Raw genomic sequence first — 22,746 nt, 5'->3', positions numbered from 1 at the left:
TTTAGTTAACCTATAACATTAGTTTGTCAAACTAAAATCATTCTCAGAATAATTTTTAATTCCTCAAACTATACCTATGGATTGGTTTTCCTTATATATTTTTATAACACTTTTATTTATTATTTTAAACATTAAAATATTTTATTCTCATAAAAAATCTCCTTTAAAAAATTTTAAATTATTAAATAAAAAACTTTATTGAAAATGATAATAAATCTTTTTTCTTCTTTTGATCCTTCATCTTATCTTATATTACCTTTAAATTGACTAAGAATAATTATTAGTTTTTTATTTATTCCTTCTATATTCTGACTAATTCCTAATCGATTTAACTTTTTAATTCAAAATATATTAATTACTCTACATAAAGAATTCAAAATCATTACAAAAAAAAATAATACTTTAATATTTATTGTATTATTTTACTTCATTATAATTAATAACTTAATAGGGTTATTTCCTTACATTTTTACAGCCTCAAGTCATATAATTTTTACTCTATCCCTAGCTTTACCTTTATGGTTAAGATTTATATTAAATAGTTTAATTAGTCACACTTATCACTCATTTGCCCATCTAATGCCTCAAGGAACTCCTTCTATTTTAATACCTTTTATAGTATGTATTGAAACAATTAGAAATATTATTCGTCCTGGAACTCTCGCTATTCGTTTATCAGCTAATATAATTGCAGGACACCTTTTATTAACTCTTTTAGAAAACACTGGTCCTATAGTAAATTTGCTTATTTTATTAATTATTATAATTCAATTTATACTAATTTTATTAGAATCAGCAGTAGCTTTAATTCAATCTTATGTTTTTGCTATCCTTAGAACTCTTTATTCTAGAGAAAATAATTATGATAAAAAATCACCCATTTCATTTAGTAGATTATAGTCCTTGACCAATTTTAGGAGCTTTTAGAGCTATAACTGCAATAATAGGAATAATTAAATGATTCCATCTTTTTAACTCTAATTTATTTATTTTAAGAAATATAATTCTTTTACTAATTATATTTCAATGATGACGAGATGTAATTCGAGAAAGAACCTTTCAAGGAAACCACACTCTTTTAGTATCTTTTGGTTTACGATGAGGAATAATTTTATTTATTACCTCAGAGATTTTTTTCTTTGTTAGTTTTTTTTGAAGATTTTATCATATAAGATTATCTCCTTCTATCGAACTAGGAATAGCTTGACCTCCAAAAGGAATTAATACCTTTAATCCTAATGAAATCCCATTATTAAACACTATTATTCTATTAAGATCAGGCCTAAGAGTAACTTGAGCCCACCATAGATTAATAGAAAATAATTTTAATCAAACATTTCAAAGATTAATTATTACTGTTTTTCTAGGAATATATTTTTCTTTACTACAAGGAATTGAATATTTAGAAGCCCCATTTTCTATAGCCGATTCAGTTTATGGAAGAACATTCTTTATAGCTACAGGATTCCATGGTTTACATGTTATTATTGGTTCTATTTTTCTTTTAGTTTGTTTAACTCGATTAAACTTTAATCATTTTAGAAACAATCACCATTTTGGATTTGAAGCAGCAGCATGATATTGACATTTTGTAGACGTAGTATGACTATTCCTATATATATCTATTTATTGATGAGGTAGATATCTATATAGTATAAATATTACATTTGATTTCCAATCAAAAAATCTTTTAAAAGTATAGATAATATTCTTAATTTCATCTTTAATTTTAATAATTCTTAGAATTATAATAATTTTAATAATTACTGCAAATTATATCTCAATAAAAACATTTAAAGATCGAGAAAAAAGTTCTCCCTTTGAATGCGGATTTGACCCTAAAAATTCTGCACGCCTACCATTCTCAATTCACTTTTTTTTAATCGCTTTAATTTTTTTAATTTTTGATGTAGAAATTACCCTTATTATCCCTTTTATTTATAGAATAAAATATTCTAATATTATAATTATTAGCATTATATTTTTTATATTCATAGCAATCTTAATTTTAGGTTTATACCATGAATGAAAACAAGGAGCCTTAAACTGATCTTTATAGGATAATAGTTAAATTAACATTTAATTTGCATTTAAAAAATACTGTTTTTCAGTTTATCTTAAATAAGAAGCAAAATATTGCTTTTAGTTTCGACCTAAAAATTTGAATTTAAATTCCTTATTTAATTGAAACCAAACTAGAGGTAAGTCACTGTTAATGATTCCAATGAGAAACTCTCCACTTAAAGAAATATAAAAATTTAAGCTTCTAACTTAATATATAGCAATTTGTTAATATTTCTATTTATATAGTTTATCTAAAACATTATATTTTCATTATAAAAAAAGATTAATTCTTATAAATACTTAAAAAATATTTTAATTTACCTCAATATCTTCAATATTGCGCTCTATTAAGCTATTTAAGTAGAATATATAAATCAATAACAAAATAATTCAAATTAAAAATATGATTATATAAATCTTTAAACTATTTTTAAAAATATACTGAAATAAAACAGAAATTTTTTTAAAAAATTTAAATAAACCCTGACTTCCTAAGAACTCTGATCAACCCTGATCTAAAAATTTATAATTTAGTATTCCTAAATTAATAAAAAAATAATTTATTCCAAAAGTTGAAATATAAGGCAAATTCCATATTAATACTAAAAAAATTAAAATTTTTATTAAATTAGAAAAAATTAAATTATAATTTAATTTTAATAAAGAAATCTCAAAACCTATAATTACCCCAATTATTACTATAATTAAAATTAAAATTTTCATAAAAAAAGGTAATACAACTAAATTGATATCCTTAAATATAAATCATATAAGAACCGTTCCTGAAAATAATACAATAATAAATATAAATCCTATTCTATAAACTATTTCATCTCTTAATTCTTCAGTTCTATTTATTCTAAACCCACAATAATCTGTAAATATCAAATAATTTAATAAACGCACTGTATAAGAAACTGTTAATGTTAAAGAAATTAATATAATTAAATAAATTACAATATTTAATCTTATCATAGAATAAACCTCTATAATTAAATCTTTTGAGTAAAATCCAGAAAAAAAGGGAATACCACATAATGATAAATTTCTTACATTAAAATATATTACAGTTATAGGAGTTTTATAAACTAAACCTCCTATAAAACGAATATCTTGACATTCTCCTATTAAATGAATAAAATTACCTGCACATATAAATAATAAGGCTTTAAATAAAGCATGAATTAATAAATGAAAAAAAGCTAATTCATATAAACCTAATCTTAAAATAGTAACTATTAAACCTAACTGACTTAAAGTTGATAAAGCAATAATTTTTTTTAAATCATATTCAAAATTAGCTGCTAAACCTGAGATTAATATTGTTATCAATCCAATGAATATTAACACAAAAGAATAATTTTCCAATAATAAATGAAATCGAATTAATAAATAAACCCCTGCTGTTACTAAAGTTGAAGAATGTACTAATGCTGAAACAGGAGTAGGAGCAGCTATAGCTGCTGGTAATCAAGCTGAAAAAGGAATTTGTGCACTTTTAGTTAAAGCAGCAATAATAATTAACAAACCTACAATTATTATTCTTTTATCTCTATAATAATAATCAATATATAATATAAAATTTCATCTTCCAAAATTTATTATCCAAGCAATAGAAATTATTAATATTGCATCTCCTACTCGATTAGATAAAGCTGTTAATATACCAGCTGAATAAGATTTTACATTTTGATAATAAATTACTAAACAATAAGAAACTAATCCTAACCCATCTCAACCCAATAAAATTGAAATTAAATTTGGACTTGAAATTATTAATAATATAGATAGAACAAATATAAAAACTAGTATAATAAAACGATTAATAGATAAATCCTTAGATATATAAGATTTTCTATAAAAAATTACTATGGTAGAAATAAATAAAACAAAAGAAACAAATAATAAAGATATTCAATCTAAAAGAATTAATATTTCTACTTCTATTGAATTTAAATTAAAAATTCTTCACTCAATAAAATAAACCTTTCCTGTATTAAGTAAAAATAATCTAAAACAAAAAAAAAAAAAAAAAAACCTAAGTATTAATCTAGAAAAAATTACACAAAAAGATATTACTTAAAGTTAAAGTAACTTCATTGACTCCACAAATCAATATTTTATATAAACTATTTAAGTAAAAGAAAAATAAATCTCTTTTTAATAAAATTAAATTTAAAGGAACCCAATGTATGAGTAATAAAATTAATTCTCGATAAGAAATTAATTCAAAAAAATATAATCTTCTGTAAAATTTTCCATGTTGACTAAAAGAATATAAATACAAACTATAAGAAGCTCTCAAAAAAGTTATAATTATTAATATAAATATACAAATATGAGAATAATTAATTAAACTATTAATTAACAAAATTTCTCTTAACAAATTTAAAGAAGGTGGTGCAGCTATATTTCTAATTACTAACAAAAATCACCATAAAGATAAAGAAGGTACAATATTAATTAAACCTTTATTAATAAAAATACTTCGACTAACAATACGTTCATAATTTATATTTACTAAAACAAATAATCCTGAAGAACAACAGCCATGAGCTAATATTATTATTAAAGATCCAGTAATTCCTCAAGAATTAAATGTTAATAAACCTGACAATAAAAGTCCTATATGAACAACTGAAGAATAAGCAATTAAAGATTTTATATCTCTTTGACGTAAACAACTTAAAGAAACTAAAATCCCTCCTATTAAAGATAAATTAATTAAAAAAAAATTAACCTTAACTCCTAGATATATAAATATAGTTAAAAATCGAATAAGTCCATATCTTCCTAACTTTAATATCACTCCTGCTAATATTATAGACCCAGCAACTGAAGCTTCTACATGTGCTTTAGGCAATCATAAATGAAATAAAAATATCGGCATTTTAACTAAAAATACTATTATTATTATAAAATATAAAATAAAACTAAATAAATTTACATTAATATAAGTCAAATCTAATGTTTTAAACTTTGAATAATAAATAAAAATAAACAATATTATTGGTAAAGAAGCTATAATTGTATAAAAAAATATATATATTCCAGCTTGAATACGTTCAGGCTGATATCCTCAACCTAAAATCAAAATCAAAATTGGAATTAACCTAGCCTCAAAAAATATATAAAATAAAAATATATTTATAGAAGAAAAAGTTAATAATAAAAAAAGCAATAATAATAATAATAAAATACTAAATAACTCACTGAAATCTTTTAAATTAAAAAGTTTTTCTCTAGCTATAAATATTAAAAAAGAAATTCAAAACCTTAATAATAACAAAAAATATGATAAAAAATCTATACCTATAAAAAAATTTAATGAACTAAAAAATAAAAAAGAAATTTTTGAAAAAAATCAAATTCTTATTAAAATTAAATAATTTTTAATTAATCAAAATTTATTTATAAAACATAAAGGAATCATAAATACTAATATTATTAATATTATCATAAAATATTTAATGAATTAAAATAATCATTTCCATAAGAACGAATTATTGACACTAATAAAGATAATCCCAAAACTCTTTCACAAACACTTATAGTTAAAAAAACTACTACAAAATAAAATTCATAACTAAAATAAGATAAATAAAAATATATTATTATAAATAAAGTTAAAATTACTAATTCTAATCTAAGTAATGTTATTAATAAATGTTTTCGATTAATAAAAAAATTTAAAATTCTAAAAATAAACATACTTAAAAAAATTATTTCCATATTTTAATAATTTAAAAAAAATACTGGTCTTGTAAACCAGCTTTAAGATTTAATCTTTTAAAATATCAGAGGAAAACAAATATATCTTTAATCTCCAAAATTAATATTTTTTATTAAACTACCCTCTGAAATCTTAATTTTAACATTTTTAAATTTTTTGGCAATTTTTCTTACCCACCCCCTATCCTTAGGACTACTTATTTTAACTTATACAATTATAACTTGTATCATTATAGGATTAATAAGATCAAACTTTTGATTTTCATATATTTTAATATTAATTATAATTGGAGGTTTACTAATTTTATTTATTTATATAACAAGAACTGCCTCTAATGAAAAATTTAAATTTAATAAATATATTATATTTATTATAATTAGTTTATTTATAATTACTATATTTATAAATAATATAAATCTATATTTAATAAATCAAAATATTAATAATGAAATTTTACATAAAATAGATTTAATTAGAAATTTTTATTTAAATTTAAATAAATTTTTAAATTACCCAAATTCTAACATATTTTTAATTTTGATTTTTTATTTATTAATTTCAATAATTGCAGTTGTAAAAATTACTAAAGTAAAATTTGGACCGTTACGTCAATTTAAATATGAAAATACCAATACGAAAAATTAATTCTTTAACGAAAATTATTAATAACTCTTTAATCGATCTACCTACACCTAGAAATATTTCATATTTATGGAATTTTGGATCTTTATTAGGCTTGTGTTTAATAATACAAATTATTACAGGATTATTTTTATCTATACATTATTGTGCAAACGTAGATTTAGCTTTTAATAGAGTGACTCATATTTGTCGAGACGTAAATATAGGATGGTTAATACGAACTATTCATGCAAATGGAGCCTCTTTATTTTTTATATGCTTATATTTACATATTAGGCGAGGCTTATATTTTGGTTCTTACAAACTTACAGAAACTTGAATGACAGGAACTACTATTTTATTTATATCTATAGCTACAGCCTTTTTAGGTTATGTTCTTCCCTGAGGGCAAATATCTTTTTGAGGAGCAACTGTAATTACAAATTTAGTTTCTGCAATCCCTTACCTAGGAAATTCTATCGTTATTTGACTATGAGGAGGTTTTGCTGTTGACAATGCTACATTAAACCGATTTTATTCATTTCATTTTATTTTACCTTTCATTATTTCAGCTTTAATTATAATTCATTTACTATTTTTACATAACTCTGGCTCTAGTAATCCTTTAGGATCTAATTCTAATCTAGATAAAATTAGTTTTCATCCATATTTCTCCTTTAAAGATATTTTAGGTTTTCTCATTATAATATTTTTTATTTTAAATATTATTATTCTATATCCTTATATATTAAGAGATCCTGATAATTTTATCCCAGCTAATCCTCTTTCCACCCCTCCTCATATTCAACCAGAATGATATTTTTTATTTGCTTATGCAATTCTTCGCTCTATTCCCAATAAACTTGGAGGTGTAATTGCTTTAGTAATATCAATTGCTATTCTTTATTTTATACCTTTTATTAATTTCAAAATAATAAAAAGAAACAGCTTTTATTATATTAATAAAATTATATTTTGAAATTTTATCGTTACAGTTATAATTTTAACATGAATCGGAGCTAAACCAGTTGAAGATCCTTTTATTTTCATAGGACAAATTTTTACCTTAATCTATTTCATATACTTTATATTAAACTCAATTATTTATAAAATTTGAGACTGATGAATATTTAATTAATCAATGAGCTTGAAAAGCATATATTTTGAAAATATAAGAAAGAATTTAAATTTCTATTGATTTATACAAAATTTAATTAACTATATAATTAATACTATAAATAATAATCTTAATCTAAAATTTAATATAAGTATATTCAAAGAAACAGGCAAAAAAACCTTTCAAGATAAATATATTAATTTATCATATCGATAACGAGGTAAAGTCCCTCGAACCCAAATTCATATAAAAGAAAAAAATAATAATTTTAAAAAAAATATAATAGAATAAAAATCTCCTCCTATAAAAATCAACCTTCTTATTATTCTTATAAAAATAATATTAGAATATTCAGCCATAAAAATAAAAGCAAATCCAAAACTTCTATATTCAACGTTAAATCCTGAAACTAACTCTGATTCACCCTCAGAAAAATCAAAAGGAGTTCGATTAGTTTCAGCTAATCTTGAAATAAATCATATTATTCTTAGAGGAAAATTAAATATAACAAATCAAACATATTTTTGATAAAAAATAAAATCTATTAAATTTAAAGATATAATTAACACTAAAAATGATAATAAAATTAAAAATATTCTTACTTCATAAGAAATTACTTGAGCAACTGAACGAAGCCTTCCTAATAAAGAATAAATCGAATTTGAAGATCAACCCGATAATATAATTGTATACACACTAAAACTAGAAATTACAAAAAAAAACAATACAGAAAAATTAAACTTAAATAAATAACAATAAAAAGGTATTCTAATTCATAATATTAATGCTAAAATTAAATTAAAAACTGGTGATATAATATAAATTAAAATATTAGCCATATAAGGAAAAATTATTTCTTTTCTAAATAATTTAATTGCATCACTAAAAGGCTGTAAAATTCCTAAAAAACCTACTTTATTAGGACCTTTTCGAATTTGAATATACCCTAATAACTTACGTTCTAATAAAGTTAAAAAAGCTACTCTAACTAAAATACAAATAATTATTAAAATAAAAATTATCAAAATTAAAATTATATCAATTATTATTTGTATAAAATACTTATAAAGATTCTAAATCTAACGCACTAATCTGCCAAAATAATAATTTTATTCATTTATAAAATTTTAAATCATAAACTTGGTCCTTTCGTACTAAAATTTATTAAATTATTAAAGATAGAAACCAACCTGGCTTACACCGGTTTAAACTCAGATCATGTAAAGTTTTAATGGTCGAACAGACCAAATTTTTAAGCTTCTACACCTAAATTTAACTTTAATCCAACATCGAGGTCGCAATCTTTTCTTTCGATTTGAACTCTAAAAAAAAATAACGCTGTTATCCCTAAGGTAATTTATTCTTTTAATCATAAAAATGGATCAATTTTTCATAAATTAATGGTTAAAGTTAAAAAAGTTAATCTAATTTTTTTATCACCCCAAACAAATTTAATAAAAATTTTAAATTTTATAATTCTTTAAATTAAAAATCTTTTATAAATTAAACTCTATAGGGTCTTCTCGTCTTTTAAAAAAATTTAAGCTTTTTAACTTAAAAATAAAATTTTTAAATAATAAAATTTAGAAAGTTATCTTCTCATCAAACCATTCATACAAGCTTTCAATTAAAAAACTAATGATTATGCTACCTTTGCACAGTCAAAATACTGCGGCCCTTCAAATTTTATTCAGTGGGCAGGTCCTACTTTAAATTATAATCAAAAAGAGATGTTTTTATTAAACAGGTGAAAGATATTTTTGCCTAATTACTTAATTATACCTTTCGTAATTACTTATATTTTTACAAAATAATTAATACTAATTTTATCATTATTTCAATATAATTTTTATTATTAAATTTACTTTAATAAAAAAATTAAATTAATATATAAATATTTTTAATTAAATAACAAATTTTAACAAACTTCAAATAGTAAAAATTTCTAATTCTATAAATTATTAATTTATAATATTTAATTATAATAATTTAATTTTAAGCTTATCCCTAAAACTATTAAAATAAAAATTCAAAAAATTAAAAATTAAATTTTTATAATTTTTATAATGAATTAAATTCTTTTCTTAAAAAACTAGATATATTTAAAAACGAATAACGTTTCATTACTATATAATTATTATAAATATTTATTAAACAATAATATTTATAACTATATAGCTCTTTTAAATTCGAGATAAATATATAAATATTAAATTTTTAATAAACCCTGATACACAAGGTACACAATATTGTTTCTTTTATAAATTTATATAATTTTCCTTTTCAGTACTATTAATCTATCATAAAATAAAATTTTTCTTAATCTAATAAAAATACTAATTATTTAATAAAATTATATATATATATATATATATATATATATATATATATATATATATATTAATTAAATAAATTTTAAAATTCAATTTAAATTATTAATTATCTTCTTAATGTAAATAAGATGCTTATTCAAGCTCTAAACTGACATTCTAGAATCACTTTCCAGTAAATCTACTATGTTACGACTTATTCCATATTAGATGAAAGCGACGGGCAATATGTGCATATTTTAGTACTAAATCATTAAAAATAAAAATATTTAATTACAATCAAATCCAATTTCATAAAACTTTTAAAATATATAAATCCATAAATATAATTTAATGTAACCCATTTCTACTTTAATATAAACTTCACCTTGATCTGATTTAAATTTTTAAAAAATATCTAAATATTAATTTCTAAAAAAATATTTAACAACGACGATATAAAAGTTTCTAACTAAAGTAATTTTAATCGTGGATTATCGTTTATAGAACAGGTTCCTCTGAAAAGTAAAAATACCGCCAAATCATTTAGCTTTAAAGAACTTAACTATTAATCACTTAACTTTATAATTTACTTAATTAATAATAGGGTATCTAATCCTAGTTTATTATAATAATTTCTTAACCTCATAAAAACATAATTAAAAATATTAATAAATTAAAATTTCACCTTAAAACTTAAAATTTCTTTTTTAATTTTTAATTCTATTAATTAAAGCTAATAAATATATATTATATTTTTTGTATAACCGCTGCTGCTGGCACAAAAATTGCAAATACTAAATCTTATCACTAATTCTAAATTTTTTTAATAATTAAAAATATACACTACTAATTTATTAAATTTAAAACAATATTCATATAAATCTTGAATGAATATATATATCTAATACCATAATCAAATATCTAATTAACTAAAACCCAAAAAAGACTACATTTAGTTAAAATTTATTTCAAACAAAAAAAAATTAACTTTATTTAGAAATAATAATAATTAAATTAAATTTAAAAAATTAAATTATTAAAACTAATAATTTTAAAAACTTTATGTTAACAAATCTTTGTAACTTCCTCCCGTCAAAAACGTCCCATTAGATAATAACCAAACCTTAAACTTTTTAACTCTAAATTAAAAAATTTTCCCCCAAGGATTTACAAGTTATACCCTTAAATTTAGTGCTACCCTACTCACTAAATCCAATACTAAACAATTTAAATTGTAACAATTCTTATTGCCGACTGTTATAGCTTTATTCAAATTTAATTTTAATAAAATAAATTTTGTAATAAACTGAAGCCTACCAAATATTTTAAATTATCGGATTTAAAAAATTCTTAATAAATACAATAATTTTTAAAAAATAAATTATAATTATAAAAACTTTATGTTAACAAATCTTTGTAACTTCCTCCCGTCAAAAACGTCCCCTTAGATAATAACCAAACCTTAAACTTTTTAACTCTAAATTAAAAATTTTCCCCCAAGGATTTACAAGTTATACCCTTAAATTTAGTGCTACCCTACTCACTAAATCCAATACTAAACAATTTAAATTGTAACAATTCTTATTGCCGACTGTTATAGCTTTATTCAAATTTAATTTTAATAAAATAAATTTTGTAATAAACTGAAGCCTACCAAATATCAAAAATATTTTAAATTATCGGATTTAAAAAATTCTTAATAAATACAATAAATTTTAAAAAATAAATTATAATTATAAAAACTTTATGTTAACAAATCTTTGTAACTTCCTCCCGTCAAAAACGTCCCCTTAGATAATAACCAAACCTTAAACTTTTTAACTCTAAATTAAAAAATTTTCCCCCAAGGATTTACAAGTTATACCCTTAAATTTAGTGCTACCCTACTCACTAAATCCAATACTAAACAATTTAAATTGTAACAATTCTTATTGCCGACTGTTATAGCTTTATTCAAATTTAATTTTAATAAAATAAATTTTGTAATAAACTGAAGCCTACCAAATATCAAAAATATTTTAAATTATCGGATTTAAAAAATTCTTGATAAATACAATAATTTTAAAAAAATAAATTATAATTTTATTATAAAATAAAATAATCAAAAATTAAATTTTTTAAAATTCAAAATAAATTAAATTTTAAATTTATTAATTTAGTTCCCCCCGAAACTAAACATTTTCTATTTTTATTAAAATATTTAAATTAACCTATTCTAAAAATTTTCAAAATTATATAAAAATCAAATTTATGAAAAATGAAAAAAAAAATTCCTCCCCTAATCATCAAAATTTTCAAAAATCCATAAATTTTGATAAATTTTTAACAATTTTTCACAAAATTTTTAAACGAAATAACTTTATTACACTAACAAATAATTTTTTCAAAAAAAATTATTAGATAATTTCCATATCACAATTTTTAAAAATTATTTAAATTTAAATTTCTAACAAAAAAATATAGATTTTTTTTTTATGAGCGATTTCCTTTTAAGCATTTATATAAAATTTTCAAAAATTACTCGAATTTTATGAAAATCCTAAATTTTTATACATAATTTTTTTAACTATGTAATAATTAAACTTAAAATAATTATAATTTAAATCAAAATATTGACATAATAACTTTATTTTACTAACAAATCATTTTTTTACCCTTTAAGATCACTTTTTATCCAATAAATTAAAAATTATTCGAGACAACCAAAAAATAGACAAATTTAACCAAATATTTTAAAATTACATTTTTTTGTTAGATATTTTAATTTAAATTTTTTATGAAATCTTTATTAATTTTATTTTTTTAAATCTATTTTTCACGTAATTTTTAATAGATTTAGTTAAAATAAGAATAACTTCATTTTCATGATAAATACCATAATACTTTAGAAATAATATTTCTTAATGATAATTTAATTCATTAATACTTAGGTTTTTTTTTTTTTTTCCATTAATTTTGAATTTTTCATTAAAAATTAACTTTATTAATAACTAATAATTTTTAATATATTATTAATAATTATAGATTAATTATAATTTAATTCTTATATAAATAAAATATTAATATTTTAATGTTAAATTAATTATTAATAATTTATACTCTTTATATATATATTATAAATATTATTAATATATAAAATATTTATTAATATAGAAATTCTCGAAATTCACCGTCGTTTTTATATACTGATTTACTTTATATATTCTTTCTCTTTTTTTCGGGAGTACTATTATATATCCCTTAAGATACCAATATTAAATCGGTTTTTATATATTTAGAAATGTTTATTTTAACTATTTAATTAAAATTAGCACCTAGAATATTACTAATGGTACTATCCAATGTAAGATATATTTCGCCCTTATATATAAATAATTATATATTAATAAGTAATTATTAATTATTAAATATTATAGATATATATAAATAAATTCTTTAATTAAAAAGGCATAGGGTCCAAGAGAAAAACCCTATTAAAAGACAAAATTTAAATTAATACTGCTAATAAAGTATCGATTTTAGGCCATTTTTTTTTGCCCAAATTTTGACCCAAAAAATGCAAAAAATTGCAAAATTTTGCATTTTTTTCGTTTTTTTTTGAAATTTTTCAAAAAATTTGATCTTTAAAATTGACATTATTGTCTAAAAAACAATTATAACACTTGGATATAAAAACCAATGTATGAGGAAATTCCTATTAGGGCGCCTGAAGAAAGGATCATTTTGATGAGATGAAACATGTGCAACCCACCCCTAGTTCCATCCCCGAAATTTTTGAAAAAAATGCCAAATTTCGTGAAATTTGATGAAATTTGGAAAAAATCTTCGGATTACAAAATTTTACAGGGATCGATTATTTTTTATGTGAAAAAAGGATTTATCATAAAATTTCTTTTTCCAAACTATTTTGTTAGAAAAATCAACTTTTAGAAAAAATTCTTCTTCTAGTCTAACAGAAAATTTATTTTATAGAAAATTTAAACCTTTTCTGTGAAAATAAAATTGAAAGAATAATTTTTAATTACAAAATTTTTTGATTTTTAAATATAAATCCATTTATTCAAATTTTTGTAAATTGAATTCTATTGATCCCCCCCCATAGAATTCTTATACAAATTTATTAATAAGGTGATATTTAAAAATTTTAAAAATTTAAAAGTCAGTTTCTTAGTTATTCAAAATCAAAAACTAATAATTTTAAAAACTTAAACGTTGATTGTTGGACTTAGCCTCAGGATTAGTTTAGAATATTGAAATTGATACTGAAGTAGGACGACCAAAATCAACTCAAATTTATCGGATTTGGTGTTGATTGTTGGACTTAGCCTCAGGATTAGTTTAGGATGTTGGAATTGATCCTGAAGTAGAACGACCAAAATCAACTCAAATTTATCGGATTTGGTGTTGATTGTTGGACTTAGCCTCAGGATTGGTTTAGAATGTTGAAATCGATCCTGAAGTAGGACGACCAAAATCAACTCAAATTTATCGGATTTGGTGTTCATTGTTGGACTTAACCTCAGGATTGGTTTAGAATGTTGAAATTGATCCTGAAGTAGGGCACCAAAATCAACTCAAATTTATCGGATTTAGTATTGATTGTTGGACTTAGCCTCAGGATTGGTTTAGAATGTTGAAATTGATTCTGAAGTAGGGCACCAAAATCAACTCAAATTTATCGGATTTGGTGTTGATTGTTGGACTTAGCCTCAGGATTGGTTTAGAATGTTGAAATCGATCCTGAAGTAGGACGACCAAAATCAATTCAAATTTATCGGATTTGGTGTTGATTGTTGGACTTAACCTCAGGATTGGTTTAGAATGTTGAAATTGATCCTGAAGTAGGACGACCAAAATCAACTCAAATTTATCGGATTTGGTGCTGATTGTTGGACTTAGCCTCAGGATTGGTTTAGAATGTTGAAATTGATCCTGAAGTAGGGCACCAAAATCAACTCAAATTTATCGGATTTGGTGTAGATTGTTGGACTTAGCCTCAGGATTGGTTTAGAATGTTGAAATTGATCCTGAAGTAGGGCACCAAAATCAACTCAAATTTATCGGATTTGGTGTTGATTGTTGGACTTAGCCTCAGGATTGGTTTAGAATGTTGAAATTGATCCTGAAGTAGGGCACCAAAATCAACTCAAATTTATCGGATTTGGTGTTGATTGTTGGACTTAGCCTCAGGATTGGTTTAGAATATTGGAATTGATCCTGAAGTAGGACGACCAAAATCAACTCAAATTTATCGGATTTGGTGTTGATTGTTGGACTTAGCCTCAGGATTGGTTTAGAATGTTGAAATTGATCCTGAAGTAGGACGACCAAAATCAACTCAAATTTATCGGGTTTGGTATTGATTGTTGGACTTAGCCTCAGGATTGGTTTAGAATGTTGAAATTGATCCTGAAGTAGGGCACCAAAATCAACTCAAATTTATCGGGTTTGGTATTGATTGTTGGACTTAGCCTCAGGATTGGTTTAGAATGTTGAAATTGATCCTGAAGTAGGGCACCAAAATCAACTCAAATTTATCGGATTTAGTATTGATTGTTGGACTTAGCCTCAGGATTGGTTTAGAATGTTGGAATTGATCCTGAAGTAGGACACCAAAATCAACTCAAATTTATCGGATTTGGTATTGATTGTTGGACTTAGCCTCAGGATTGGTTTAGAATGTTGAAATTGATCCTGAAGTAGGACACCAAAATCAACTCAAATTTATCGGATTTGGTGTTTGTTGGACTTAGCCTCAGGATTGGTTTAGAATGTTGAAATTGATCCTGAAGTAGAACGACCAAAATCAACTCAAATTTATCGGATTTGGTGTTTGTTGGACTTAGCCTCAGGATTGGTTTAGAATGTTGAAATTGATCCTGAAGTAGAACGACCAAAATCAACTCAAATTTATCGGATTTGGTGTTTGTTGGACTTAGTCTCAGGATTGGTTTAGAATGTTGAAATTGATCCTGAAGTAGGGCACCAAAATCAACTCAAATTTATCGGATTTGGTGTTTGTTGGACTTAGCCTCAGGATTGGTTTAGAATGTTGAAATTGATCCTGAAGTAGAACGACCAAAATCAACTCAAATTTATCAGATTTGGTGTTTGTTGGACTTAGTCTCAGGATTGGTTTAGAATGTTGAAATTGATCCTGAAGTAGAACGACCAAAATCAACTCAAATTTATCGGATTTGGTGTTTGTTGGACTTAGCCTCAGGATTGGTTTAGAATGTTGAAATTGATCCTGAAGTAGAACGACCAAAATCAACTCAAATTTATCGGATTTGGTGTTTGTTGGACTTAGCCTCAGGATTGGTTTAGAATGTTGAAATTGATCCTGAAGTAGAACGACCAAAATCAACTCAAATTTATCAGATTTGGTGTTTGTTGGACTTAGTCTCAGGATTGGTTTAGAATGTTGAAATTGATCCTGAAGTAGAACGACCAAAATCAACTCAAATTTATCGGATTTGGTGTTTGTTGGACTTAGTCTCAGGATTGGTTTAGAATGTTGAAATTGATCCTGAAGTAGGGCACCAAAATCAACTCAAATTTATCGGATTTGGTGTTGATTGTTGGACTTAGCCTCAGGATTGGTTTAGAATGTTGAAATTGATCCTGAAGTAGGACGACCAAAATCAACTCAAATTTATCGAATATATTTATATAAATAATCCTATTTTATAGGATTTTTTACTTTGTGAATTAATTTTTGTACACTTAAATAAATGAAAATTTAAGTTTTTATTTAAGGTTAAAATATTAAATTTTAAATTTAACTTAATAAGTTAAATTTTTAATTGTTAATTTTTTTTTGTAATTATATTCAATAAAATTAAATTATTTCTTAGAGTTTCAAAAACTCTTGTACATCTTATACTAGAATATAAAGATAAGCTAAAGAAGCTGATGGGTTCATACCCCATTTATAAAGGTATACCCCTTTTCTTTATAATTAAAACTATAAAATTAATATTTTTAATTTTAATAATAAGAGGAACTCTTATTTCTATTTCTGCTTATTCATGAATTAATATCTGGATTGGTTTAGAATTAAACCTCTTAGCTTTTATTCCTATTATAAATTTAGATAATTTTAAGTATTCTTCTGAATCCTCCTTGAAATATTTTTTAGTTCAAGTTTCTGCATCAATTCTAGTTTTATTTTCTTTTTTAAATTCATTTATTTTAATCAATTCTATCGAGCAATTAATACCTACTTCTATATTTTTGTTTAACAGAGCTATCCTTATAAAAATAGGAGCAGCCCCTTTTCACTTTTGATACCCAGAAGTCCTAGAAGGACTAAGGTGAGCTAATGCATTATTATTAATAACTTGACAAAAAATTGCCCCAATAATTTTAATTATATATAATTTTAAATTAAACCTATTCTTTATTTTGATTATTTTGATATGTTTAACCTTAGGGAGTGTAAAAACATGGAACCAAACCAGATTAAAAAAAATTCTTGCCTTATCTTCCATCAACCATATTGGTTGAATATTAAGAATAATAATATTAAATCAATCCTTATGAATATTATACTTTTTAATTTATACTTTTATTTCTTTAAATATAATCTTAATTTTTAATAAATATAAAATCTTTAACATTAAAGATCTTATAAATAATATGAATTACAATAAAACTTTAAAATTCTATTTTTTTTTAAATTTCTTTTCTCTAGGAGGAATCCCCCCCTTTTTAGGATTTTTTCCTAAGTGACTAATTCTAAAAACTTTAATTGAAAATCACTTTTATTTTCTATCTTTTATAATAATTTTTATTACTTTAATTTGTATATATATTTATATACGCTTAATACTTCAATCTTTAATAATAAAATTAAATGAAAATAAAAAATTTAATTATATTAACTCTTACTATGTAATTTTTTTAAATTGAGTGAATATTTACGGATTAATCATTTTTACTGTAATTTTTAGAATTTATTAAGGATTTAAGTTAAATAAACTAGTAACCTTCAAAGTTAAAAATAGAATTATTCTAAGCCTTAGAATAATATTCACCTATAAATTTGCAATTTATAATCATAATTGAATATAAGGCTTAATAAAGGAGAAAACTCATAATTAAATTTACAATTTAACGCTTTAATTCAGCCACTTTATCGAATAAATGATTATTTTCTACTAATCATAAAGATATTGGAACATTATACTTTTTATTTGGAATATGGGCAGGAATAGTAGGAACATCGTTAAGTATTTTAATTCGGTTAGAATTAGGAACTAGAGGAAGATTAATTGGAAACGACCAAATTTATAATATAATTGTTACAGCTCATGCTTTCATTATAATTTTCTTTATAGTAATACCTATTATAATTGGGGGTTTTGGAAATTGATTAGTTCCTTTAATAATTGGAGCTCCTGATATAGCATTTCCACGATTAAATAACATAAGATTTTGACTTTTACCCCCTGCTTTAACTCTTTTAATTTTAAGAACAATCGTAGAAATAGGGGCAGGAACAGGATGAACTGTTTACCCTCCTCTTTCTTCTAATTTAACACATAATGGGCCTTCAGTAGATTTAGTGATTTTTAGTTTACATTTAGCAGGAATTTCCTCAATTTTAGGTGCAGTAAATTTCATTTCAACTATTATAAATATACGTCCATTTGGTATAATACTTGATAAAACTCCTTTATTTGTATGATCTGTTCTTATTACAGCAATTCTTTTATTACTATCACTACCAGTTCTTGCAGGAGCAATTACTATACTATTAACTGACCGAAACTTAAATTCTTCTTTTTTTGACCCAACCGGTGGGGGAGACCCAATTTTATACCAACATTTATTTTGATTTTTTGGCCATCCTGAAGTTTATATTTTAATTCTCCCAGGATTTGGTATAATTTCCCATATTATTACACAAGAAAGAGGGAAAAAAATTGCCTTTGGTTCTTTAGGAATAATTTATGCTATATTAGCTATTGGACTTCTAGGATTTGTAGTATGAGCTCATCACATATTTACGGTGGGAATAGATGTTGATACTCGAGCTTATTTTACTTCAGCTACTATAATTATTGCAGTACCCACTGGAATTAAAATTTTTTCTTGATTAGCAACTTTACATGGAATACAATTTTACTATACACCTTCAATTTTATGAACCCTGGGATTTTTATTTTTATTTACAATTGGTGGATTAACAGGAGTAATTTTAGCTAACTCTTCCATAGATATTATTCTACATGATACCTATTATGTTGTAGCTCATTTCCATTACGTTTTATCTATAGGAGCTGTATTTGCCATTATAGCAGGATTTATCCATTGATTCCCTTTAATTACAGGATTCAATCTTAACAATAAATTATTACAAATCCAATTTTTAATTATATTTATTGGGGTAAACTTAACATTTTTTCCTCAACACTTCTTAGGACTAAGAGGAATACCTCGACGATACTCTGATTATCCTGATGCTTATTACAAATGAAATAAAATTTCTTCTATTGGATCTATAATTTCCTCTCTTAGAATAATCTTTATAATCTTAATTATTTGAGAAAGATTTTATTCAATACGTTTAAGAAAATTTAATTCTAATGTACCCTCTTTAATTGAATGACTTCAACTTTCTCCCCCTAATGAACATTCTTATTCAGAAGTACCAATCTTAGCTCAAAAATTCTAATATGGCAGATTAGTGCATTGGATTTAAACCCCAATTATAAAGATTTACCTTTTTTTAGAAATAGCGACTTGAAAATCATATATATTTTTAGACAGAGCTTCATATTTACTGGAACAATTAAGATTTTTTCATGATCACGCCCTTTTGATCTTAATAATAATCACTTGTATTGTAACATACACCATAATGAGACTAACATTAAATAATTATAACCATCGTTTTATATTAGAAGGACACAATATTGAAACAATTTGAACTATCATACCAGCATTAACTTTAATTTTTATTGCTTTTCCTTCTTTAAAATTAATTTACTTAATTGATGAAATCCGTAACCCTTTAGTTACTATTAAAACTATTGGTCATCAATGATATTGAACCTATGAATATACAGATTTTAAAAATCTTGAATTTGATTCATATTTAATTAATAATAATCAACTTTTTAATTTTCGATTACTAGAAGTTGATAATCGAACTATTTTACCATATCTTTCTCATATTCGAATTCTAACTTCATCTTCTGACGTAATTCATTCTTGAACAGTTCCTTCAACAGGAGTAAAAGTCGATGCCTCCCCAGGACGATTAAATCAACTTAGATTTAATTTAAATCGAACTGGAATTTTTTTTGGTCAATGTTCAGAAATTTGTGGAGCAAACCATAGATTTATACCTATTTCTATTGAAAGAATTTCTCCCCAAAATTTCATTAAATGGGTAGAAAATTTTTCATTAGATGACTGAAAGATAAGTATTGGTCTCTTAAACCACTTTATAGTAATTAACGACTACTTCTAATGAAAAATTTAGTTAACCTATAACATTAGTTTGTCAAACTAAAATCATTCTCAGAATAATTTTTAATTCCTCAAACTATACCTATAGATTGGTTTTCCTTATATATTTTTATAACACTTTTATTTATTATTTTAAACATTAAAATATTTTATTCTCATAAAAAATCTCCTTTAAAAAAATTTAAATTATTAAATAAAAAACTTTCTTGAAAATGATAATAAATCTTTTTTCTTCTTTTGATCCTTCATCTTATTTTATATTACCTTTAAATTGACTAAGAATAATTATTAGTTTTTTATTTATTCCTTCTATATTCTGACTAATTCCTAATCGATTTAACTTTTTAATTCAAAATATATTAATTACTCTACATAAAGAATTCAAAATCATTACAAAAAAAAATAATACTTTAATATTTATTGTATTATTTTACTTCATTATAATTAATAACTTAATAGGGTTATTTCCTTACATTTTTACAGCCTCAAGTCATATAATTTTTACTCTATCCCTAGCTTTACCTTTATGGTTAAGATTTATATTAAATAGTTGAATTAGCCACACTTATCACTCATTTGCCCATCTAATGCCTCAAGGAACTCCTTCTATTTTAATACCTTTTATAGTATGTATTGAAACAATTAGAAATATTATTCGTCCTGGAACTCTCGCTATTCGTTTATCAGCTAATATAATTGCAGGACACCTTTTATTAACTCTTTTAGGAAACACTGGTCCTATAGTAAATTTGCTTATTTTATTAATTATTATAATTCAATTTATACTAATTTTATTAGAATCAGCAGTAGCTTTAATTCAATCTTATGTTTTTGCTATCCTTAGAACTCTTTATTCTAGAGAAAATAATTATGATAAAAAATCACCCATTTCATTTAGTAGATTATAGTCCTTGACCAATTTTAGGAGCTTTTAGAGCTATAACTGCAATAATAGGAATAATTAAATGATTCCATCTTTTTAACTCTAATTTATTTATTTTAAGAAATATAATTCTTTTACTAATTATATTTCAATGATGACGAGATGTAATTCGAGAAAGAACCTTTCAAGGAAACCACACTCTTTTAGTATCTTTTGGTTTACGATGAGGAATAATTTTATTTATTACCTCAGAGATTTTTTTCTTTGTTAGTTTTTTTTGAAGATTTTATCATATAAGATTATCTCCTTCTATCGAACTAGGAATAGCTTGACCTCCAAAAGGAATTAATACCTTTAATCCTAATGAAATCCCATTATTAAACACTATTATTCTATTAAGATCAGGCCTAAGAGTAACTTGAGCCCACCATAGATTAATAGAAAATAATTTTAATCAAACATTTCAAAGATTAATTATTACTGTTTTTCTAGGAATATATTTTTCTTTACTACAAGGAATTGAATATTTAGAAGCCCCATTTTCTATAGCCGATTCAGTTTATGGAAGAACATTCTTTATAGCTACAGGATTCCATGGTTTACATGTTATTATTGGTTCTATTTTTCTTTTAGTTTGTTTAACTCGATTAAACTTTAATCATTTTAGAAACAATCACCATTTTGGATTTGAAGCAGCAGCATGATATTGACATTTTGTAGACGTAGTATGACTATTCCTATATATATCTATTTATTGATGAGGTAGATATCTATATAGTATAAATATTACATTTGATTTCCAATCAAAAAATCTTTTAAAAGTATAGATAATATTCTTAATTTCATCTTTAATTTTAATAATTCTTAGAATTATAATAATTTTAATAATTACTGCAAATTATATCTCAATAAAAACATTTAAAGATCGAGAAAAAAGTTCTCCCTTTGAATGCGGATTTGACCCTAAAAATTCTGCACGCCTACCATTCTCAATTCACTTTTTTTTAATCGCTTTAATTTTTTTAATTTTTGATGTAGAAATTACCCTTATTATCCCTTTTATTTATAGAATAAAATATTCTAATATTATAATTATTAGCATTATATTTTTTATATTCATAGCAATCTTAATTTTAGGTTTATACCATGAATGAAAACAAGGAGCCTTAAACTGATCTTTATAGGATAATAGTTAAATTAACATTTAATTTGCATTTAAAAAATACTGTTTTTCAGTTTATCTTAAATAAGAAGCAAAATATTGCTTTTAGTTTCGACCTAAAAATTTGAATTTAAATTCCTTATTTAATTGAAACCAAACTAGAGGTAAGTCACTGTTAATGATTCCAATGAGAAACTCTCCAATTAAAGAAATATAAAAATTTAAGCTTCTAACTTAATATATAGCAATTTGTTAATATTTCTATTTATATAGTTTATCTAAAACATTATATTTTCATTATAAAAAAAGATTAATTCTTATAAATACTTAAAAAATATTTTAATTTACCTCAATATCTTCAATATTGCGCTC

At 23.0% G+C, this 22,746-nt stretch overlaps 3 pseudogenes; 2 read left to right on the top strand and 1 right to left on the bottom strand.

Moving 5' to 3' along the window:
• Window positions 1–2,425: 2,425 nt before the first annotated feature.
• LOC123685831 lies at window positions 2,426–4,065 on the bottom strand (annotated as a pseudogene).
• A 2,336-nt stretch (window positions 4,066–6,401) lies between these two features.
• Window positions 6,402–7,556, top strand: LOC123685830 (annotated as a pseudogene).
• Window positions 7,557–19,575: 12,019 nt separating this feature from the next.
• LOC123685829 lies at window positions 19,576–22,395 on the top strand (annotated as a pseudogene).
• Window positions 22,396–22,746: the final 351 nt, after the last annotated feature.

Source organism: Harmonia axyridis, chromosome X, assembly GCF_914767665.1.
Source record: "Harmonia axyridis chromosome X, icHarAxyr1.1, whole genome shotgun sequence".
Taxonomy (NCBI): domain Eukaryota; kingdom Metazoa; phylum Arthropoda; class Insecta; order Coleoptera; family Coccinellidae; genus Harmonia; species Harmonia axyridis.
Note: the sequence above shows the minus strand (reverse complement) of the source record. Positions and strands in the feature narration are given on the sequence as shown.